Consider the following 4745-nt stretch of genomic DNA (forward strand, 5'->3'; position numbering starts at 1 on the left):
GCTTGTTGTTTTGCAGCATGTTGTTAAAACTAGCCAATGGCATTTGTTTGGTTCACTGTTTTGATTCGATGGTCCACTACTGAACCGGTGACGGGCTCTTCCCAGACTAAGCACGTCAAAACAAAGGGTATAGGATAACTCGGGTTAAACACAGTGGAGATTTTGCATCCGAACAGCCGAATATGAGACCCAAACAGGGCTAAGAGGAGATTTCTTCGCACAATCCATATTAAAATGTTAATTTTGTGTAACAGCGACAAGTGTTACCCTCAAATATCTTTAGAAGGCTCTTTATACTCATGTCTATGGTCACAGTAAAGCAAAGTATGACTTCAACTGTAGTCAAATTTCCTTGAGAAATCTGCACAAACGCAATCAATTCAAGTCAAATGATGCGGCGGTGATTATGCGAGGAGGAACTACTGTTGTCAGCAGGTGGCAGACATTATGTGACATTATTTGGAAGTCAGTCCTTGAATACCAGGCAGTCTATCAGCAGCAACACAGTGCTGACCTCACCAAATGAGTCTCCAGGCGATTTTTTTAAAGCCATTCATTATTTTTGGGAAAAAAACAAATCGCTGGGATCGAGCTGAACAAATGTGATTAGTTCATTGCTCAGAAACGTTTCCAAGAAAGGCTTTTTGCAGTGAATGAGATGATTATTATTTTAGTGCATTATAGAAAACGTAATGCATGTGCAGCTGGTGGTATGATTTTATGACTTTGTCCCCGGGCTGATAAAGTATATGAAAGTGTTGCCGACCCACTAATCACTTAAACTGTCGCTTAACATGCACGGCGGAGGGCATCTTTATAAAGCACTCTCAGAATCTCTTGTGATACCAGGGAAGGATAACAGAAAATGTGAAATGAAGTGGCAAATAATAATAATAATGTGCAATCTGATGAACAAAAGCTGGGGTTTGTCAACAAGCCTGTTTTTTGGACTCGGTTACTGAGAAACAAGCTAAAAAAAATAACCACATTTAGCCAGAAAGGAAACCTGGCTGAATGGCAGGACGTCAAAAAATAAATCTATTTACACATCACTGGGGATGGCTGTTGTGGGAATGTAGGAATAACTAGATGGACGATGAGGTGGAGAGCGGGGACGGTGTAAAACAAGACACTTGACAGGCTATTTGCACTCAAAACAAATTAATTGAGCTTTTTGGATGATAAAAACAAAAACTATGTTGGGACGGCTGGGTTTTGGTGTTGAGTAGTAGAGCAGTGGCAATTGTGTGGAAAGCAGCAAACTGTGCCGAAACTGCTGGGTTGGTAAGGAGGATTTATAGGCAGGTGTCATGTTCATAAAACATGTTTTTTTTGTAGAAATAGTCAATAATAAAGGACAATTTCCAACTCAGACAGTCTTACTGGCAAACAGGAAACTATAATCTCTAACAATCTCTTCTCTGTCACTTCAAAACCAAAAACACAGAGAAAAACAATAACTGCTGTAAATATCCAGTGAGTCATAAAGCTGTGGTCGTCGAGCTATGTTTCTAATGATGTTTTTGAACATTGCATATTATAGTTCGGTAACACGAAGGTAATATGACGGACGGTGATACCATATTATGTGAAATGGTAATATTGTTCTCAGATAATGAGAATCAGTGTAGCTTCAAATTCATTCTGTTTTACAGAATTATGAAGAGATTATTACCATATTTCTACTGTAATGTAAAGTGAAACCCTTTTTGGTGCCAACTCAGTGTGTCACAGCGACGTGTGGCTTCATTTAAATGGATCCAAAAACCCGAACCATACAAGGAAGAAAACTGGACACCAATAGCCTCCATCGGTGTAGTAAGAGTCAGCAACCAGTGGGTGGGGCAGTGGAGTTGCCCCACACAAACAAATCTGCCATTTGCTCTGTGTGTGGTGTGTCTAAGCACAAATGCAGAGACATAAAAACATTGATGCAGAGAATCAACATCACATTCTAATAAGTGGCACTTAAAAAAGGCCAGTCATCATATTTGAAAGAAGACAAGAAAAGAGAAGAAATGACTGGCTGCCATGGTATTTACCAAGGACAATAATGTGTGTGAGTAGTGAAGTGGAAATGAACTGACTATGAATATGAACCGCCCACCTCTTGATTTGGCTTATTGATCAGTGGTGGTGCAGGAATTAACTGAGCACAACACAAGCAACTGCAGATGACTCACTACACAAAGCCTGATGCTTTTTGGTGGCGCGTATGGACTCCGGGTCAATTTACTTTCAATTAAAAACCGGATGGTTGTTATGTTAAATGTTAACATAATTAAAAAATGATACCTCCACGTGTTCATTATTATGCAGCTTGTCCAGTGGGAGCCAGTCGACTGACAATGGGCAAGAGAGCGGTGACGAACTCAACTCGCTTCACAGGTCATGAGCCTACACTGAAGCAAAGAGCCATTCACAAACGTTCACACCCAACGTGAATTTAGAGTTTTCAATTAACCTAATCCCAGTCTGTGGCTCCATTCACACCTGGTATTAACATTTTGTCTTTAGTGAGCACAGCCTGAAGCGGGACTGGACACACCTGACATTAAAAGTGAGTCCTGGATGCATCTCCTGCTGTCACCACACAAGATCGGATCTGCTGTCCACTTTTGAGAAATACTGTTTGCAAGAACACAATTGTGTTTTTATCAAGTGTACAGATATGTCGTGCCCGTGAGAGAAGTTGTACTCGCACACCTGAAAAGAAGCTGGGCCACGCGGTTGGTGTAGGGGTTAGAACTCTTGCCTTTGCGGCAAGAAGACCGGGGTTCACGACCTGGTCAGAACAAGGGCCTTTCTGCATGGGGGTTTCTCCCCGTTTGTGCAAAGACATGCAGGTTTGGGTAAATTGGACACTCTAAATTGACCGTGAGTGTGATGGACTGGTGATCTGTCCAGGGTGTGACCCCTTTGTCAGCTGGGATTGGCACAGCAACACCGCGTGACCCTCATGTGGAGGATAAAGCGGTAGAAGATAGATGGACGGATAAAAAGAAGCTGAAACTGCCGTGGTACAGACGGCGAGATGGTCTCCAATTCTTCCCGAGGACGGCTTCTCGACCACATCCTCTAACCACCTCAGAATGTGGCTCCCCCGGCCAGAGCTGAGAACGTGTTCAGGACGGATTGAACACTCCACACAGAAAGGATTTTGAAACAAGAGCCAGCTCAGTGGTCGAGCGGGTCGTCTTTCATCTCAAAGGGTTGTGGATTCGATTCCAGGCTCCGCTAGTCTAGATGCCGATGTGTCCTTGGGCAAGACACTTAACCCCACGTATGAATGGGTATGAACGATGAGTGAATGACTGTAGCGTGACGCAGCTAGACAAGAAAAGTGCTATATAAATGCAGGGGCACCGTTGCTTATGCCATCCATAATCATTCTTGAAAACTCAGAGTCTGTCTGAATTCCAAAGCACTGTCTGAAACGTATTCTAACTTCACAGGTCTTTGCCTGGGCTCAGCAGCCTGTAAATTCAAATGTCCAGCCAAGCGAGGAAAAATCTGAGCCCAGTAGTATCTTGGCAACACTTTTTATTCTCTCAACAGAGGCAGCGGCATTGAAAAAAAAAAAAAAAAAGCCTGCCTGTTTCATCAGCAGCAACATCTGTAATTGTATTAGTGTGACACCAGGCAGCATCAAATTGGTTCTGTGCACACGGCATTAAAATTAATATCATAAATGGCCAAACACGGCGGAGTCGAGCGCGTGACTCACCCCTGGACTCATTTGAATTACCAGTGCATAATGAGCCCTTGAGCAAAGCCTCTCTGCCCTGGTTAATGAGTGGAACCAGCAGATGTGAAGAAACATTAAAATCATGCATGTGTGTTCAAACCAGAAAAACAAGACGACCTCTCTCCTCTGCGTGATTATTGAGGAAAATGGCATCATTTGTTATATATGCTGCTTCCAAATATTGGTACGGTTGATGACAGGTTAGCGTACATCTGCTATACCTGAAAACATGACATGTACGGAGTCATTTATTTTCCTTTTGTAGAAGGAAATGACATGTTTTTTCAAATAAACACTGGCCAAATGAGGTCTGGTTGTTTGGAGATGTATCTCCTAAAACCCATGTACTGTATCTACAGAGATGTATAAGACATGCAAATACTTGTTTTTTGGCGGGCATGTAACCATCGCTCCCTCATGCCCGTTTAGTTTCAACCGTTTTACTATTCCTCAGAGGATGGAACAAAAAAACCCAAACACATGAAAGGCAAGTGTCTAAATTTTTCATAGGCCGTAGACTGAGACCGGTTTCAGATTCTGTTGCCCATGAATAAGTCATGAGTAAAGCACACACAGAGTCGGAGGACGTGACGCGTGTCAGAAAGTGAGCGCTTAAAAGGCTTTGACGACGAATACCTGTTTGTTTTGAAGGTGGGGAGTGGAAGGCGGGCCATGCTGACAAAAAAAGAAAATATGGCTTACAGGCTACTTGCCAACTCCATTTGAGTGCGTTTGAATGATTTCCTTGACATTTGAACTCTTGTCCAGTGGCGTTGTTTGCGTGCTCGCGAGCGAAACACGAAAAACCACACAAGCAAATGCACCTGGCCTGTACCTGTTGTGCCTAAACCTTTGGCCCTGACTCAACACGCACAACAAAGCTGGGTGTTGTGTCATGATGCAAAGAGCCTCGGGGTGTGAGAGCGGAGCGTTACCTGGCCCGGCCAGATTCCTCTTTCTTACCTCAGCCCCTCTTGAGAGAGAGAGAGAGAGAAAA

Source organism: Solea solea, chromosome 17, assembly GCF_958295425.1.
Source record: "Solea solea chromosome 17, fSolSol10.1, whole genome shotgun sequence".
NCBI classification, from domain to species: Eukaryota; Metazoa; Chordata; class Actinopteri; order Pleuronectiformes; family Soleidae; genus Solea; species Solea solea.